The sequence below is a fragment of the Tachyglossus aculeatus genome, chromosome 2 (genome assembly GCF_015852505.1).
Source record: "Tachyglossus aculeatus isolate mTacAcu1 chromosome 2, mTacAcu1.pri, whole genome shotgun sequence".
Taxonomy (NCBI): Eukaryota; Metazoa; Chordata; class Mammalia; order Monotremata; family Tachyglossidae; genus Tachyglossus; species Tachyglossus aculeatus.
In genome coordinates, this window is record NC_052067.1 from 116,769,953 (window position 1) to 116,790,571 (window position 20,619).

Below are 20,619 nucleotides of genomic sequence, written 5' to 3' on the forward strand. Positions count from 1 at the left end.
CCAAATCAAATTATAGCATCAAATGTCTATATCGCAGTAAGACTTGTAATGATTTCAGCAATTTCTATCTATATATCATGCTTCACATCAAATAGCAAGACCAGATCATAAACAGTAAGACCATGTAATGTTGTCAACCTAACAGTGTTGTGGTAATGTTTGTCACAGACACCTTTGTTGGACAAAAAGATACCTAATAGCTTCTCCATGGCGAGCTGGAACAGGTAGACTGAAAATGGATAGGAAGGAAGAAACATTTTAAATACATGATGAAATAAAACCTCAAACAATGTGGCAGCAATATACATCACCCTGACTCACTCTCTTTGCTCTTCTCCCCTCTATCTGCCCTGTAGCACTGAGCATATGACTGTATATACTGAGCATTTTGGAGAGTATATAACATGACAGAGTATGTGGATACAATCCCTGCCTCCCGAGAGCTTATAGTCTAAAGGGGGACAGGGACATCAAAATAAATTACAGATGGGTATGTAAAAGTGTTGGGCTGGGGGAGGGATTAATATCAAAATACTTACAGGGGGACCCAAGTTATGATAATAGTAAGCCTTTGTTAAGTGCTTAAGCTACAGTGCTTAAGGCACTGTATTAAGCACTGGAGTAGGGATTAGTGGAAAAAGCATGGGCTTGAGAGTCAGATGTCATGGGTTCTAATCTCAGCTTTGCCACTTACCCACTGTGTAACTGTGGGCAAGTCACTTAACTTCTCTGTATCTCAGTTACCTCATAAATAAAATGGGGATTAAGACTGTAAGCCCCACGTAGGACAATCTGTTTACCATGTATCTATCCCAGCGCTTAGAACAGTGCTTGATACAAAGTAAGCGCTTAACAAATACAATCATTATTATTATTTATACAAATTGTGTTGGACCTAGTCCCTGTCCCACAAGGGTCTCAAAGTCTCGATCCCCATTTTGCAGATGAAGTAACTGAGGCCCGGAGAAGTTAAGTGACTTGTCCAAGGTCACACAGCAGATAAGTGGCAGAGCAGGGATTAGAACCCATATCTGACTCTCAAGCCCATGCTTTTTCAACTAATCCCTATTCCAGTGCTTAATACAGTGCCTTAATCACTGTAGCTTAAGCACTAACAAAGGCTTATTATTATCATATTTTATGCTTATGATCAGATTATGCTTCTGATCAGCAGAAAAGTGGCAGAGTCAGGATTAGAACCCATGACTCTCAAGCTCCCAAGCCCAAACTCTATGCACTATGCCATGTTGCTGAGGCAGAAAGGAGGATTTAGACAAGGAAATCAAGGCGCAGTCAGGGAAGGCTTTTGGATGAAATATAATAATTATTATTATAATAATGGTATTTATTAGGCATTTACTATGTGCCAGACTCTGTACTAAGCACTGAGGTGGATACAAGGAAATAGGGTTGGACACTGTCCCACTCCCACCTGGGCCTCACAGTCTCAATCCCCATTTTACATATGAGGTATCTGAGGCCCAGAGAAGTTAAGTGACTTGCCCAAGGTCACACAGCAGACAAGTGGCAGATCCAGGATATGATTTTGCAATATGATTTTAGGAGGACTTCTGAAGGTGGGGAGAGTGATAGCCTACAGGTATGAATGGAGAAAGAGTTCAAGTGCATGCACTCACCCAAGCGCTTAGTACAGTGCTTTGCACACAGTAAGGACTCAATAAATATGATTGAATGAATGAACAAGGACAACCTGGCCAAAGGACTTGTACTGAGAAAGCTAAGATTAAAGTACAGTGACCAGATTGGGCCCTATCAGGGTCGCATCTGGAGAATTTCTAGTACTCTACCGTCTCGGCTACTGGAGGGAGAGTCAAGCAGAGGCCTACCCATTCCATTCCTTGCTTGAGCAGTGTTTAATGAGTAGAAGGCAATCTGCTACAAGTCAAAACTCATCTTTGCTGGGCAGCAGCAGCATGGGAGAGAGTCACTGGTGGAGACTCAAGTTGACTACATGGAAGAAGGCAATGGTAAACCACTTCCATTTTTTTAACCAAGAAAACTCCATGGATCCACTACCAGAATGATTGCAGATGTAGGTGGGGTGTCCATGGAGTCACTATGGGTCAGAGATGACTCGACAGCATAAGACAAGACTAGATTGGTGTCAGAAGATCGAAGCTATTGGGTTGTGTTGTAGTTGAAAGACAGATCAACCTGCTGTAAAGCAATTCTAGATGGTCTCTTCTCCTCAGATGCTTGAAAATACTAATAAAGGGCACGAATGAAAAATGAAAATAGTATGTAACAAATTCATAAGTCTGGTCAAGATATTATATTAAAATATCCATGAAGAGTGTCGGTTAGGCATTCATCTTATCACCCATGCCAGCATATACTGTTGAAAATATCACCATGATTTGTAGCTACCAAGTATATGTTCACAGAGCAGACATACATAATATCTGTTCATGACAATCATTTCTATTCCATATTTTTTGTTGAGAAAATGGAGATAGAGGGTTAAAACATTAGCAATCTAAGGAAAACTGCTTTGGTTTCTATATGTTGTCCTTAGGCCAATGATTTTAAAAGTAAATCCTTTCCTCTTCAAGCTTTAGATCTAAAACTATAATCTTTCCCTTTGGTTCATTATGGGACTATAGAGAGTCAACTACAATTCCAATTAACATACAAGCACTGGAGCCCAAAGGAGCAGTACTATTCAGAGTAGAAGTGGCAAGAGGCAAGAACAGATGGTGTGGAGTGAATTTTACAAGCAGTGGAGGTTTGCCAGGTCTAGGGGTAAAGGGTGTTGGGAGATGAAAGTAAGCATGAAGGGGAACAAGGTTAACTCCTTATCCCTACCTGCTAAAGTGCTAATTCACAAACACAGGGACCATGAAGAGTGAGTGCAGTATGCCTGGAAAAAGTTAATTCCAGACCAGATTGGTTTAGCAGACACAGAGTGATGCCATGACCTCACCATGGCAAGCAAGCAGGCACTGAAATAATAATAATAGTAATAACAATAATAATAATAATAATAACATTTGTTAAGCACTCACTATGTGCAAAGCACTGTTCTAAGCACCGGGGGGGATAAAAGGTGATCAGGTTGTCCCATGTGGGGCTCATAGTCTTCATCCCCATTTTACAGATGAGGTAACTGAGGCTCCGAGAAGTTAAGTGACTTGCCCAAGGTCACATAGCAGACATGTGGCGGAGCAGGATTTGAACCCATGACTTCTTACTCCAAAGCCCATGCTCTTTCCACTGAACCATTGATCAATCTATTAGTTGTATCTCTAGTTTGCGAACTCGTGGGCAGGGATTGTGTCTGTTGTATCGTACTCTCCCAAGTGCTTAGTACAGTAAGTGCTCAGTGAATATGATTGATTGAATGAATTTATTGAGCACTTACTGTGTGAAAAGCACTGTACTAAGCACTTGGGAATGTAATAATGATAATAATAATCATAATGGTATTTATTAAACACTTACTGTGTGCCAAGCACTGTACAAAATATTGGGGTGGATACAAGCAAATTGGGTTGGACACAGTCCCTGTATCTCGTGGGGCTCAAAATCTCAATCCCCATTTTACAGATGAGGGAACTGAGGCACAGAGAATTAAAGTGACTTGCCCAAGATCAAATAGCAGACAAGTGGCAGAGCCAGGATTAGAACCCACAACCATCTGACTCCCAGGCTCATGCTCTACCCACTGTGCCGTGCTGCTTCTCTAATATAATATATATATATATTATACTTAAATATAATTATATAATATTAATATTAGATAGAATATAATAGAGCTCTTTAATGTGATTTCTGCACACCAGGAGCTTACAGGCATTCCAGCCCACCAGGAGAAAAAAATTAAAATTGATTAAAAATAGGATAAATAATAGAGTATAAGAATATTTACATTTTTATTTAAGTGCTGTGGGTGTGAGGTGAGCATAATTCACAAAGAGAGCAGGGTGTAGAGGAAGTGGGGCCTTAGAGAAGAACTTTGGGGATATGTGATTTTAGGAGGGTTTTGAAGGTGGAGAGTGTGGCGGACTGTTAGATCTGAAGAAGGAATAGCTCTCATACCAATCAGATGTAACATACACGATATGACATATGATATGACAAGATATGACAATGGGCAGAATGTGAGGTGACTGACATCATACTGATGTCATTTCTGACATGCAGGCAATAAGGCTGAACCAGACTGTGGGACTGAATTGTACTTTTCAAGCCCTTATTGTAGCGCTCTGCATACAGTAGGTCTCGATCAATACAATAGAATAAATGAATAAATGACTGGTAGTCAGTTGGTGGACGCGATTTGACAATAAAGTCCTGCCCATCTAAAACCCTTCTTGCTTTCTTAGGGCAGGGTTCACCTGCAATTTGGGCTAGCAAAAGGATTCAGTGAAAACTAGGGTGGTAGATGTGGATGTGAGAAAAGTCGGTGGGAGATAGCATAACTTGGGCAAAAACAGTGTTGAGGGAACGGTTTCGCTACGGAATATTAAAGTAGCATCAACTGAATCCCTGATTCTCTTTCAATGTCTTTAAGATGCTTGTTCTACTCCTCCTTAAATATTTATATCCCATCTAAGTTCATTGTCCAGCATGTCCTTAGGTGCCCTGCTATCACCTTCACTCTTTACATAGGGCATAGAAATGTTTTATTATAATGAAAGTTAAATTAATGCTAGTGAATTTCCCATATTTCAGGAATTCATAATTCTGCACTATTTAATCAAAAATCAATCATATTTATTGAGTGTTTACTATGTGCAGAACACTGTATTTTGGATATACAATACAGCAGAATTAGCAGCCACTTTCCTTGTCCATAATGCACATAATCTATAGTCTTACAGTCTTAATGCTGATGCATGGCTGGTGACATAGTAGAAACTGATCCAAGATTTAAGGGTATCTTCTGCATTAATTCCAAAAATAAATTTTTGCACATCTTCAATTTGACCTGGTACCCAATTCTGATGGACAATATGCCAGAACCCATGATTTTTACTTATTTGTTATTATTTATTGTGTACATCTTTACATCTACATATTATTTGATAAAATATTGCCAAAGTAGCAGAATTTGGGGATAACATTGGTTGCTGTGGGATTCACTTAGCACAAGCTGTACTGAACTTCTACTTGGGCCAAACTTTTGCCAATCTATACTGCTACAATGACACTACAAAATGTTTGTTATCTTCATGTCTTCTTGTGTGTGAGCCTCCAAAGTAGAAGTAGTAGTCATAGTAGTAATAGTATTTATCAGGTGTGTACTGTGTCCATATCACTCACTAAACTCTCGGAAAGAATCATCAGGTGACCTTGGACAAGTCACTTAAATTTTCTGTACCTCAGTTTACTCAACTAGAAAAAGGTGATTTATCATGCATTCTCCTTCCTACTTTAACTGTGAAGTCCACATCTACACCAGTGCTTAGTAGGGTTGCTGGAATGTAGCAAGTCCTTAACAAGCATTATCATTATTATTATATCAATAGATTATTATCACCATCATTACTATTATTAGCCATCAGTGGATAGTGGGGCTTGAATTTTTCAAATTAGTCTCTGAATGCACAGAGACTATAAAATGGGGAGAGGCTCACTCAGTTACAAAAATAGACTTGAACCAGACTGAGTATGTCACACACAGCTGTGATATACTTTAATGATTATGGTGCCCTTCAAGTGGGAATCAATCAATTAATCAGCGGTATTTATTGAGCTCTTACTCTGTATGGAACACTATATTAAGTGCTTGGGAAAATACAATACTACAGAGTTAGTAGACACTGTCCCTGCCCACAAGGAATTGATAGTCTAGAGGGAATTACTTGGCTCAGAGAAGCAGCGTGGCTCCTTGGAAAGAGCACAGACTTTGGAGTCAGAGGTCATGGGTTCAAATCCCAGCTCTGCCAATTGTCAGCTGTGTGACTTTAAGCAAGTCACTTAACTTCTCTGTGCCTGAGTTACCTCATCTGTAAAATGGGGATTAAGACTGTGAGCCTCTGTGGGGCAACCTGATCACGTTGTTACCTTCCCAGTGCTTAGAACAGTGCTGTGCACATAGTAAGTGCTTAATGAATGCCATAATTATTATTATTATTATAATCATTACTTGGCTTAAAACCTCATGGACTGTTCTAAGGATTTGAATTAATTTCTCTAGACATCATAATTTCTAAGGCGTTTTCAGAAATCAAGTGTGCTGATGGTGACGAATGCTTTTGTGAGATATACAAAAACAGCATGGCAGTCTTGGAATTGCTTACTGCACTTTAGAATCTGTCTGACTGCAAAGGCTATGTAGGCTACATTTTATCCAGAAGCCATATTTGGTTATGCTACGGCCATGATATGGTCAACAATATCTTCAATAGCCTTTCCAAAAATTGTCGTTCATAATGCCACTACTTGTTTGTAACACATTTACAAGTTACTTTCTTAGGAAACCATGTGTGTTTTTTCATTGTAATAATAATAATAGTAATAATAATAATGGCATTTATTAAGCACTTACTATGTGCAAAGTACTGTTCTAAGCACTGAGCAATGTTCTAATTAATTGTAATCATTAATCATTTATGTCCCAGAAGGCTTTCAGTAAATAGAGACAGTTCTTGCTTCCATTCTTCAGCACTACACACAGTTTTCCTGCCCCTCCTGAGCTAGACCTTCTGTTATTAAAGGAATGCTAAAACTAAGCTGTTAGCAGTGGCATTTTATGTAAGCACAGTGGAATGAACAAATAGTTCTGGTGCCCATAGAGTTGGAGAAAAGGTGAGAAAAAATCTGACCATTAAATGGTATCTATTCATTTTTCTTGGCTGAGAAAAAAAGGCCCTGCAAGATAATTACTTTGGCTCTATGGTTATGATGTTGATTTTTTCTATCAATAAAGTCTAATAATATTTCTGTAATGCTCAATTTTCTTTAAAACGATCATTAGGTATCAAATGAAAGGTGAGAAGAAAATCCAGTTATTCATTATGGTTATAAAAATCAAACAGCAAACCCAAATGTGGAAAAAGAACATCACAGTGAGCTCACTATGGGGATTTATTATTTTGATATAAAATACCTATTTGAATGGCTTAAACAAATTCTTAGATTAATAAAGCATCAGACCATATTTGTAAAGGTTTAGACTAAGCCTATTAATGTTATGTATTTTTGGACCCAAACTTATTTTGGACAGTAAATGAGGCACAAACAATGACAATGAGATAGAGACAAAGAAACACAGTATAAGGAAGCACAATATAGTAATTAATTAGCTTCTTAAAAGTGGAAAGGTAGTTTCTGACTCCTGGGCATCCTGTACAGGTTTGGTCTCCATGGTTGCTAGTTTCTTGTCTGGGAAGTTCATCTGTAACCAGGCCAATCACTGGGGATGATTAGGAAAAAGAGAAGGGTCAGTTACTGGGGGAAGAAGCTCTGGAAACACTTTGCTATATAGCTTGGGGTGATGTATTTGGGACTAGGGGCTATAGGAAGACCTGGTCTCCGATTGAAGAACCCCTCTAAACTATAAATCCTGTCTCTAGACTGTAAGCTCCCCTTCTATGCTGTAATTCATTGTAGGTAGGGAATGTGTCTGTTATAGTGTAGTCTTCCAAGCGTCTAGTACAGTACTCTGCACACAGTAAGCACTCAATAAAAATGATTGACAGACTGACCCATGGAGCAGGCTTGCAAAAGCTAGTATTCTCTCTAGGGGATGTGCTTCAGTAAGGAGACATACATACCAGGAGATCCTATGGACATAGTGGATTACAGAGGACCTGTTCACAGAAAAATGCAAAGGTTTGAGACTAAAATGTATTAGCTTAGGGTGATGCGTTAAAACTGGACTTTGTTTATATCTGTTGTCTAATTAAAGACTATTTATGATGGGTTTCTTTTAGTATTGCCATCAATACTATCATTCCATTACTGAAAATACTAGTTTGAATCTTTACACCAAAATATCTCTGTGACCACAATGACTACTACTAATAACAACTGGGTATTTGTTAAGCACTTAGTATGTGCACTAAGCCCTTGGGGAGAACAAGGCTATCAAGTCCCACATGGGGAATACAGTCTTAATAGAAAGGAAAAAAGGTATTGAATCCACAATTTGCAGATGAGGGAATTGACATATAGAGAAGTTGAGTGAGTTGCCCAAGGTCACACAGCAAGAAAGTGGCATAATTGGAATTTGAACTCAGTTCCTCTGACTCCCAGATGCATACTCTTTCCACTAGGCCTTGTTGCTTCTCCAGAGGTAATCAGAGGCAGGTTAACCAGTTTACAAGGGAAGAGTTAGAATGATCAGAGATCAGCCCCCAGAAATGGGGACTGATGAAAACCTCCCCAGACAACCTTCAGGCTATTTGATATGCAACTTATGGGTCTTGAAGGCACAGAAAGAGAGATGAACAGAGCCAGAAAATGACAAAGAGAGGCAGATATATGGGCAAGGGCAATAAACTCACTCAAATGCTTATACACACTGGCATATCTACTGAAATGACAATTTGGCCAGTGGGGGAAGTGTGGGAAGGAGGCAAGCCAACAATAGCAATATCATATTAATGCAAAAAGGACCATTAAAACATCTGATTAATTTTAAATTTTGAAACAATTTTCATATACTTTAGTCAACTTTATTCTTCCAAACAGAAAAACAACTATCAAATCTATCTTCACAACATCACTAAAATCCGCTCTTTCCTCTCAATCCAAACTGCTACCACATTAATCAAAGTACTGATCCTACCCTGCTTAGAATACTGTATCGACAACCTCACCTCTTGTCTCTCATTCATTCATATTTATTGAGCACTTACTGTGTGCAGAGCACTGTATTAAGTGCTTGGAAAGTACAATTCTGCAACAAATAGAGACAATCACTATCCAACAACAGGATCACAGCCTAGAAGTGGGCAGGCAGACAACAAAACAAAACAAAGCAAAACAAGTAGACAGTCAACAATAGCATCAGTATAAATAAGTAGAATTAAAGTCCAAACTTCACTCTGCTGCCCGAATCATTTTCCAAAAAAAAATGTTCAGGTCATGTTGCCCCACTCCTCAAGAAACAGCAGTGGTAGTCCATCCACCTCTGCTTCAAATAAAACCTCCACACCTTGGGCTTTAAAGCACTCAATCAACTTTCACTGGTGCACCTCACCTTGCTACTGTGTCACTACAACCCTGCCTGCACACCTCACTCCTCTATGGCTAACCTTGCTAACTGAAAAGCAGCATATTATATAGAGCATGGAATTGGGAGTCATGGGTTCAAATCCCCACTCTGCCACTTGTCTGCTGTGTGATCTTGGGCAAATCACTTCGCTTCTCTTTGCCTCAGTTAAATTATCTGTTAAATGAGAATTCAGTCTGTGAGCCCTGCATGGGACAGGGACGATGTCTGACTAAATTTGCTTGTATCCACCTCAATGCTTTGTATGGTGCCTGGCAAATAGTAAGTGCTTAACAAATACCATTATAATAATAATAATTACCTTGTCACTGTATCTCCATCTCATTTATCTCAACATTAACCTCTCACCCACATCCTGCCTTTGGCCTTGAATGCCCTCCCTCTTCATAACCAACAGACAATTACTCTCCCTCCCAGGTTCAAAGCCTTATTGAAGTTGCATCTCCTCCAAGAAACCTCCCCTGATTCAGTCCTCCTTTCTTCTTTTCCCACTCCCTTCTGCATCACCCTGACTTTCTCCCTTCATTCATCCTTCTTCCAGGCCCACAGAACTTATATTCATATCTCTAATTTATGTACTTATATTAATACCTGTCACCTCCCCAGACTGTAAGCTCACTGTGACCAGGGAATGTGCCTGTCTATTTTTATATTGTATTCTTGCAAGTGCTTAGTAAAGTGTTCTGCACTCAGTAAGTGCTCAATAAATATGGTTGAATGAGGGAATGAATGAGTGAAATGGTCTTGTTTTGTAATGTCATGGACTATTTTTGTAGGAAGTTTCATCCTTGTCAGTACAGTAATGTGCTCCTACATTATAATTCTAATTTGTTAGATTTGTGTTAATTTAGTTTCAGTTGATAGGATTTTTGTGAGACATCAAAGATGACCATTTGCCTCTCTACATAGAGGGGAATATATATCATTCATACATATAAACCAGCTTTTTATACTCAAAATACCATAATTATGAATTAGATAGTAAAGTCTCTTTGAATTCCGAAAATATGAATAACTGACCTCACAAGACTGGCATTATCTCAGCGGTGTCATGCAAAAACCTCATGAAAACAAATGAGACGGTAAAACAAAACAAAAAAGAAAAAACAGCAGGATAATGTGAAAGAATATGAAGTTCCATTCTTCATGGATATTTTGGGCTGCTGAACCATAAACAAGTTTGATGGAAGCAGATTCATGGTCTACCCCATTTTTATTTCATACAGAAAACTGAGAAATTATTTGTACGAGAAACAGATTAATTAACTCCCAATTTTCTTTTAAATCATCTCTGGATTGTAACTTTGAAATTTACATATCTACAGTTGTTGAATCAGTACAAGCCAATTTATTCCTGTTATTATCTGGTTATCTGGTTGCTAATGTCTAGAAAACTCACTAACGAAGACTTCCATTTAACTTAAACATGATGAAACGCAATTTGTTAATACTGGCGTGAACTGTGAAAATGCATTGAGACTTATCTCAATGACACCTGTTCTCTTTTATACTCAGCTTTTTAAATAATGCACTCCAGTCTGTGTGACATCAGTCAAAACATATTTGAACAGAAGATAGCTCTCAGTTAGTTTTTTTATAATGCATCATTTAGCTGCAGATGATGCATGTGCCATAGTTATAAAAGCTGTTAAACCACATGTAAGCATGAATGCTCTCTTTTTACACAAGATAAATATCTGGGTAGCTTCAACTATGCCAGCTGTAATCATATTTTTCTTAAGTTCTACCTCAAAAATGCCATAGTTAAGCTAATTAGCAATCACAGAAGTGCTATATGTTGCTTTTTCTTAAAATTATCAAATGATCAATTTAGCCAACATGTGGGCAGGAATATTTTTATTTCAAAGTCATTGTTTAAAAACAAATGAATTGCCTAATTAGAGTCTAGTTATCTGAAGCATGATGGGAGCTTTTTCAATATACAAAATATTTATACTTATAAAATATTTAATGCTTCTAAAACGTTGAAAAATGCTTATAAATGGATAGTTCATTACGTTTCATCTATACCAAAATTATGAAAAGCTATTTTTATTAACCGTTCTGGAGCAGTGGATAGAACACGGTTTGGAAACTCAGAAGGTCATGGGTTCTAATCTTGACTCTGCCACCTGTCTGCTGTGTGACCTTGGGCAAGTCACTTCACTTTGCTGTGCCTCAGTTACCTCATCTGTAAAACAGGGATTGAGACTGTGAGCTCCATGTCAGACAAGGACTGTGTCCAACCTGATTTGCTTGTATTCTCCCCAGCACGTAGTGTCTTGCTTGAATGGAAAGAAAAGAAGAACAACCCCCAACTCTAGACCCCCCGAAAAATATATGTGCATGTCATTTATTTGGCCCCATAGAGGATTTTTAAAGAATGTTCTTTAATAGGGAATAACCTTGACTAATAAAAACGGTTAGTTCTGGAAAAATTTGTTCTCAGAGAGAGTTTCCCTACTGGCAAAATAATAATAATAATTATGGTATTTGTTAAGCATTTATTATGTGCCAAGCACCGTTCTAAGAGCTAGGGTAGAGACAGGGTAATCAGGTTGTCTCATTTGGGGCTCACACTTTTAATCCCCATTTTACAGATGAGGTAACTGAGGCACAGAGAAGTTAAATGACTTGCCCAAGGTCACACAGCAGACAAGTGGCAAAGCCAGGATTGGAACTCACCTGTGAGGTTATTTGAAGGAGTCAATGATGATGTGGAAAGAAGGGAACTGGCTTTTTTATCAAGAGTATACACTCAGTTCTGTCTCAATACATGTTTACACTACTCATTTTACACAGACCATTTTTATAGAATTAGGAAATGTTCATCCAGTAATGCAAACCTGTTTGGATATGACATAAAAAGGGTTTTTTAGAAATGATTAGTGCCTATGCTTTGAGAGAGTATTAGCATTTCCATGATGAATCAGTAAACAGTTTTTCTTAGTATGAGGTTTTGTAAGAATGCAACCCCCACATAATAGTAGAACTGCGGGCAACTCAGAATATTCAAGTAGCCAACATAATTTCTTTAAAAAATGGATGATGGTTTTCCCTCCTTAACATGCCATCATATTATGCAGTTCAATTTTCTGCATCAGTTATCAAGTCATTGCTTCAAAATAGACCCAATGGGTCCCTTAAGCACTGTATAATTAATTTCATATCCTTGTTATGAAATGTCTGTTTTGGGTGTCAGTATCATTTCAGAGAATACAGCTGTTGTTTTTTGTAGTCATGAAATCTGTAAGTTCATTTAGCTGTTGTTGAAATAACCATTCAATGAAGGTGACTATACCAAGGACAATCAATTTTGGAAATCATTGTCATTTATCTTATGCCAATTTCGAAGTAGGCTTAGAGCTGTACATGAAAATATTCTGCTGGGTGTATTAACATTTTGACATAATTATTTTTTCTCTCTCCTAAGACTTTCATTTCAAAATACTAATAAACCTTACACATTTTCTCCTCAAAGACTAAAAACAAAGAAATAATATTATCTTTTGCTTCAAACACAGGAAACATTTTGTCCTATTGAAACATGAAAAAAATAAATCGTTACATTGAAAGTATTTTTGAGGGCTTATGGCAAAGTTTGGTTTTTCTACATTTGGTACTAGGTGAGACAATCAAATAAACAAGGTAAATATTTCTTATTTTCGTTTTTCATATGGCAGAAGTCGGAAACACAAGGAATAGCAAAACAACAAACTCAAATGTCTTTGATTAGCTATCTGAAAAAGTATATAAATATTGCATACTGTAGGAAAAGACAGTTTTTTGAATAGAGGAGATACTGGAAAGTTGCAGTTATCCACACTGGGATTTGATATTGGTTGAAGTTTATAGGCTGTTCTTCAAGATTTTTACCAGCACCTAGCCTGAGCTTGCAAAGAAACACTAATTACTTGACCAGACCTGTAATTTGTCTATGAGTAGCCATAGATTGATTGGTTCAGTTGAATATTCAGAGATCTTTCCAGCTACCAAATAAATCAAGCAAAAACTCCTCACTATTGGCTTCAAAGCTCTCCATCATCTTGCTCTCTCCTACCTCACCTCCCTTCTCTCCTTCTACAAACCAGCCTGCACACTCCGCTCCTCATATTAACCTTCTCACTGTGCCGCAATCTCACCTGTCCCGTAGTCCACCTTGGCCCACAACCTACCTCTGGCCTGGAATGCCATTCCTCCTCAAATCCACCAAACAATCACTTCTCCCCTTCAAAGCCCTACTGAAGGCTCACCTCCTCCAGGAGGCCTTCCCAGACTAAGCCCCTCTTTTCCTCAGCTCCCTCTCCCCTCCCAATTTCCTTGACTCACTCCCTTTATTCTACCCCTGCAGCCCACAGCACTTGTAATATATGTACATACCAATAATTCTATTTATTTATATTAATATCTGTTTACTTGTTTTGATGTCACGGCCCAGTGAAAATAGCCCAGGCTTTGGAGTCAGAGGTCATGGGTTTAAATCCTGGCTCCCCCATTTGTCAGCTGTGTGACTTTGGACTAGTCACTTAACTTCTCTGCACCCCAGTTACCTCATCTGTAAAATGGGGCTTAAGACTGTGAGCCCCCCGTGGGACAACCTGATCACCTTGTAACCTCCCCACCTTAGAACAGTGCTTTGCACATAGTAAGCACCTAACAAATACCATCATTATTATTAGTATCTATAATTCTACTTATTTATATTGATGCTATTGATGCCTGTTTACTTGTTGTGATGTCTGTCTCCCCCACTTCTGGACTGTGAGCCTGCTGTGGGCAGAGATTGTCTCTGTTGCTGAATTGTACTTTAAAAGCTTTGTATACAGTAAGCACTCCATAAATACGATTGAATGAATGAATGAATACCACCATCATCACTAGAATCATCTTAATCTTTGAAAATGAAGACTGTGTATTTGAGCCTGTATAGAGTGACCTGAAAAGGCTTATGAGGCCTTCTCAACTTTTACAGTGTTGAGGGGGTCACTGTGTAACTCCAGCTGTTTTTCTGATCTGTGAAGAGTCTAAAACCTGTTCTCCTTTCATTTGTTGTTGTCTTTTGTATTTTTGGTCACTTTTCCTTTTGTGTCTATCACCAACCTCCACTCTGTTGAGATACTGGAGAGGCAGAGACCATAGGGAATGGGAAGTGATGGGATTATTTGAGAATGTAATGCAAGGAAAATAAAGAAGTTAAGTCTAGGAAAAGAAACTTTAAATGTATGTGTGGAGAAGTAGGGATATGATAAAGAGGAAAAACAGATCTAGCACTTGTGTATTAGGGGTTGGTTATGTGACCAATATTAATGTTGATATTAGCCTGAAAAGAGAGAAAAATATCTCCCTTATTGTTTGTTGACTTTAATTGCAGACTTCCTTTTGTCAGTCATTTTTTTTCCTTTTTCTATACAAGATACTGAGTTTACTGTTTGGATTATTGAAGTGTTCACATAATGTCATAATTTAGGAGTGAAAATTAGTGATCGTATGGTCACAAATGACTAAATAATACATTTTACGGTTTTATGATGTGTAAATGGACAATTTAGTCTTCATGCTGGCAAGGCATAGCTCTTGAGAAAATTCCATCCAATAGTAATAAAAAATATATTTTGACAAATGTTCCTGATATCTTGGGAATGTCCTTGTGTTAAATTACTTTAGGGATCATGTCCTATGAATTTCATTCATTAATTTCAATCATATTTATTGAGCACTTATTGTTTACAGAGCAACCATCACTGTCATTTTAAATAAAAGTTATAAAAGATACTTGAAGTGAACACCATGAACATCATAATTTTGCTTAGAGCATTCTGTATTTTTTCCACTAATTAACCCATTTGTACACATTTCTCAGGAATTTACTAAACTTTTCTTGAATTTCTACTATCCAAAAGATTTTACTATCTACCATCCCATCTTTTTACCATCTTCTTTTTTCTATCTCATCCACAAATTAGAGAGATTTTTTTGCTCGTATAATTTCCTTTGGTAATACATTTCATCTTCTATGTGAACTGTTTCTTTTTTAATTTATCAAGTGAAAGTATATGTGCAAACATGTAGTCCAGTAATCTGAGAATAGTAGGCACTCAATTAATGTCATGAATGAATGAATGAACAATGACCCAAGAATATTGATAAGAAATAGTTTTCAGAAATGAAGGACTACTGAAAACACAATTCTGCCTCCACCGTTATTGGCTTTAATAGTCATCCTTTGTAAATCAGCATTCCAGGTACTTGGAAACACAATAGAAGTAAAAGGTGTGGCTCCTGAGATGTAGGATTTTACAATCTGTGGAGGGAGATATGGGAGTTCAACTTGCAAAAAGACAATAGATTAAAGAATGAGAATAAAAATAAATTCAGGCAATTAAAATAAACAATTTTACACCTGATTGGTAAATTGTCTTGTGCAAGGATATTACCAGGAAAGTGGGGATTGCTTTTAAATACTTTTTGACAGAGATGGCTTCATGGGGCAGGTTTGAAGGAAATAGACTGGCAAAGCTGATATTCTTTTTTTAAAATCTGAAACTTTTCAAAATGAATACTTAAGCTTATTCACTATAGAATCAGGCTCTTTAAACCATGTATCCCACCCAACTTCTCTGAATAAAAAAAGTAGTAACTCATGTTTCAAGAAGAAATATTCGATTCAGGATCAGAAAGGAATTAGAAATTCTGTATACCTTCCAGTAATATAGTAATCCATTTTCATTAAGGGTGGGGGGAATAAAAAATATATTTTTATGAATACTACTTCTCATTAGTTATATAATTTTAAAATTAAAATGATTTTCAAAGGAAAAATGTTTAGAAAATTTTGTAATACATACTGTGAGTAGAACAATTTTCATACTTGCATCAGTTTTAGTATTGTCATAGCCTATTAATTTTTTTCTGCTGTGTCTAAATTATGATTTAGATCATGTCACTTCAACCTTTAAAAAGCTGGGGATGATCTTCATCTTTGTAAAGCATATGTTTGGTAATCTTGGTATTCCGATTCAAAGTACAAGACATTTGCAAAGATTACATATTAGGATAATAGATGGTCCCTTGGTGAAAATAAGCTTGTAATTTCCCTGATAGATTTTCTTGATGTTTGAAAAAATGGGAAATATCTTGGAGAAATATGGGGTGTACACCTGCTTCCTGGTCTATACCAAAATGCTTCGTAATGGTATGAAATCTTTAACATCTTCTGAAATATAGTTCACTGTCGTAATTTGTATTTTTTTTATCTATAGACAGTCTCTTCTTAATTTATGAAATTATCTTGAAAAATATATATCCGTATATTTCCAAAAGAATCTATTTCATTCTACTGCAGTTCTCATACAGAAATCACCTGACTTAGAGTTCACAAAGGTTTTTTTTTTAATAGAAAAATGAAGGTAGTGTGAATTCAAATAAATTAATCAATAAGTATAAACAATGAGTCTTATAATAGGTGTTTACTGATTCTGCAGATATTGGTAATGTGATTTGCTGCATATAAGTTCATCCAAAAGAATGACTTAAGTTAGACATTAATCATAACTCTTCAACATCTATGGAAAAAAAAACTAGCATAGACTGCCTCAATGGTAGTAACCATAGATGACTAAGCCAAATAGCATTAAAAAATTTCCCAGTATTTTTGTCTCAGATCATCCTTGTGGTGAAGACATTGTATTGTTTTTCTATGTACCTATTTGTATTTGTATCATAATTTACCCATTTATTGTGACTCAGCTTCTCCACTTTCTCACTACTTGAAGTATGTAAGGACTGTAAAATAGAAAATACCAAAGGTACTTGGTAGTGGACTGATATTAAGCTTTGTAGGATAGGCTTGGAGTTTGGACTAAAGAAGACTAGAAGCAGTGGATTCTTTGATACAAATGATAGATGAACGTTAGTCAAGTCATAAAGACTTTAAGACTAAGATTTATGTGAGAGAATAGATTATAAACTAAGGATTTTCCCAGTACCATCTACACTTTCTTATCCCAGCTATGTTCACATAGCTTCTTTCACCCAAAGAATTCAGTTGAAGCACTTTCTACATATCTCTTTTCTTTCCAACGTTTATGTGATGGCTCTTGGAAAAAGGCAAAGATTGGTGATATCGTCCTAGTTTTATAAATGGAAAAACTGAGATCAAGGAAGTTATGCAATTTTTCTCAATCAGTCAATTAATCAGTGGTAGAAGCCTTCCCAGACTAGGTCATCATTTCTTCTCCCAATCTCTTCTGTGTCATCTTTATAGTTGGATTTGCACCCTTTATTCACCTTCCTCAGCCCCACAACACTTAGGTACATATCCATAATTCATTTATTTTTAGGAATGTGTGTTTCCCCCACTAGATTGTAAACTATTTGTGAGGAGGGAACATGACTACCAACTCTGTTATATTGTATTCTCCCAAGTGCTAGAAAAGCACACTACATGCAGTAAGCACTCAATTAACACAATTGATTGATTGTTTGAATCATATTTATTGTGCAGAGAATTTTATTAGAGGTGGAGCAGTACTCATTCATTCAATCGTATTTCCTTCTAAGATTATACTAATAGATGGGTGGATGGGCCAGAATTAAAAATTCAGTACTTTATCTTCTCCCATATAATAATAATAATAATGGCATTTCTTGAGTGCTTACTATGTGCAAAGCACTGTTCTAAGTGCTGGAGAGGATACAAGGTGATCAGGTTGTCCCACGTGGGGCTCACAGTCTTAATCCCCGTTTTACAGATGAGGTAACTGAGGCACAGACAAGTTAAGTGACTTGCCCAAAGTCATGCAGCTGACAATTGGAGGAACTGGGATTTGAACCCATGACCTCTGACTCCCAAGCCTGCTCTCTTTCCATTGAGCCACGCTGCTTCTCTTGAAGATATTCTACCACCAACTTAATTTCCTTTTCTGTATTCTTGCATCTCCTCTGCTTCCAGGACATTCTGCCAGCTTCAAATAAACCATATAAACCAGAAAAGTTATTCTCTACTCAGTCTATCTTTCATAACATAGTTGAAAACATCACCATATTCCCTATCTCTCAAACTCATAGCTTTGGTATTATCCTTGAATCTTGCTTCTCTTTAGACCTCCATATTTTGTCACCAAATCCTGTTGGTTTTTCCTCCACAAAAGTTCTGGAATCAAGTACTTTTGCTCCATCCAGCTGACACCGTTTTGGTCCAGGTATAACTCTACTACTGCATCACCCTCCTCAGTGACCACCCTGTGTCCAGAGTTTCCCTTTTCCATTCCATTCTTTACTCTACTCCATGGAGCACCCTCATAGCCTCCTCAGCCTGGACTGGAGCCCCAGCTTTGTTCTTAGTACCACAGTGGTCGAGAAAGGGAGAGGAAAAGGTCTGGAAATTCATTCATTCATTCAATTGTATTTATTGAGCACTTACTGTGTGCAGAGCACTGTACTAAGCGCTTGGGAAGTACAAGTTGGCAACACATAGAGAAGGTCCCTACCCAGCAATGGGCTCACAGTCTAGAAGGGGGAAACAGACAACAAAACAAAGCATGTGGACAGGTGTCAAGTCATCAGAATAAATAGAAATAAAGCTAGATGCCTATCATTAACAAAATAAATAGAATAGTAAATATATACAAGTAAAATAAATAGAGTAATAAATCTGTACAAACATATATACAGGTGCAGTTGGAAGGGGAAGGAGGCAGGGCAAGGGAAGGGGAGGAGGAGAGGAAAAAGGGAGCTCAGTCTGGGAAGGCCTCTTGGAGGAGGTGAGCTCTCAGTAGGGCTTTGAAGGGAGGAAGAGAGCTAGTTTGGTGGATGTGCAGAGGGAGGACATTCCAGGCCAGGGGAACGACGTGGGCCGGGGGTCGACAATGGGACAGGCGAGAACGAGGTACAGTGAGGAGGTTAGCAACAGAGGAGCAGAGGGTGCGGGCTGGGCTGTAGAAGGAGAGAGGGGAGGTGAGGTAGGAGGGGGCGAAGTTATGGAGAGCCTTGAAGCCAAGAGTGAGGAGTTTTTGCTTGATGCATAGGTTGACGGGCAGCCACTGGAGATTTTTGAGGTGGGGAGTAACATGCCCAGAGTGTTTTTGCACAGAGATGATCCGGGCAGCATTGTGAAGTATAGACTGAAGTGGGGAGTGAAAAGAGGATGGGAGATCAGAGAGGAGGCTGATGCAGTAATCCAGTCGGGATAGGATGAGAGATTGTACTAGCAATCAGTTTGGATGGAGAGGAAAGGGAGGATCTTGGCGATGTTGTGGAGGTGAGACTGGCAGGTTTTGGTGATGGATTGGATGTGAGGGGTGAACGAGAGAGTGGAGTCGAGGATGACACCAAGGTTGCAGGCTTGTGAGATGGGAAGGATGGTAGTGCCATCCACAGTGATGGGAAAGTCAAGGAGAGGGCAGAGTTTGGGAGGGAAGATAAGGAGTTCAGTCTTGGACATATTGAGTTTTAGATGGTGGGCAGACATCCAGATGGAGATGTCCTGATGGCAGAAGGAGACCCAAGGTGGATCTTCCCACATGGTGGCCTTTATGGGGGATTCTCCGGAGAAAATCTGACCTACACCTGGAAGTTTTTCTCCTCTTTCTCAGCTGCAAGTGAATTCCTTAGGCAATGCAAGGCACAACTGTCTGAACCCCTGACCTCCCTCCCCTGACCTGGATACGGAGGGATTCCCACCCTGCATTCTTCCCCCTCCCCCATTCTTTTCAAACAGTGTTCAAACCCGAATTTAGAAGACTTGAGAATCGGAACAGTGGTTTTATAAAACAGTTTAAAAAATACCGGTTGGTTTAGGAGAATCTTGCCAAACAGGAGAATTTCTGTCCATGAAGTAGGACTGGCTTCATGGTCTACTTAGACTGGGGATTCCATAGCAATGTGAGGATTGGGCCTTTGTCCACTGGTAGGTGTGGCAAGAAGTTAGACTTGACCCCAATGCAGAATCAACCTGAGGGCCAGAGGCAGATGTGCCAAGTGGCTTGGTCAGCCACTAGCAGTGCTGTCTGTCCCAGCAGTGAAGCATCATGGCTCTCCCAAATACTTTCCTCCTGTGAACTCCCACTACATGTATGCAACTGACATTCTGCACTTCAAACTCACTCTTTTCTCCTTCTGTCTCTTCCTACTCCCTTTCTGCCTGCTTGCTCAACCTCACTTCACTTCCAGAACAATCTGGCCTGCTGCTGGTGGACCGCATGATCACTTTCATTGCACATCTCACTAACTAATCTCCTCATCCCCTGCTGCTGCAAAGTCCTAGAGTCAGGCAAATCAAAAACTGAATAGGGAGTGGTGGCAGTAGGGAACCAAGGGGAAGTAGAGAGCCATCCTCTCATGAAATATCTTTTTGGTAAGGATCCCAAAAACTTGCAGAAGCTGGTATGGCTGAGCTAGGGAGGAAGTGGGAAGTG